Source organism: Penaeus monodon, chromosome 29 (assembly GCF_015228065.2).
Source record: "Penaeus monodon isolate SGIC_2016 chromosome 29, NSTDA_Pmon_1, whole genome shotgun sequence".
Lineage (NCBI taxonomy): Eukaryota > Metazoa > Arthropoda > Malacostraca > Decapoda > Penaeidae > Penaeus > Penaeus monodon.
In genome coordinates, this window is record NC_051414.1 from 25,739,117 (window position 1) to 25,739,421 (window position 305).

Sequence of the window (305 nt, forward strand, 5' to 3'; positions counted from 1 at the left end):
ATTGTTATACTTATTCTTCACCTAAGTCTGTTGGTTTGGTTCCTGTCTTATTTGTATTTTCACAACAGAGACTTCTTTTAGGTGTGTCACCCAGCACGTATTGTACACGTTTTTTTCCCCCTGAGGTATGCCGTCCTAGATGAAGTTCTTATGTCTTAGAAATTCATTAGATGGAAAAAGAAAAAATATATATACATTTACATTAACATAAATGTGATAATGATGAGCGATTATAATTGCAAAAACTTTAGTGTTGTGATAGTAATCAGGAATTATGGTTATAATGGTTATAAGAACAGTTTGGC

At 32.1% G+C, this 305-nt stretch overlaps 1 protein-coding gene across 1 annotated transcript in view; it reads left to right on the plus strand.

The window, feature by feature from the left end:
- LOC119591792 (mucin-17-like) overlaps window positions 1-305 on the plus strand; it is a 10,983-nt gene that overhangs the window by 5,563 nt on the left and 5,115 nt on the right.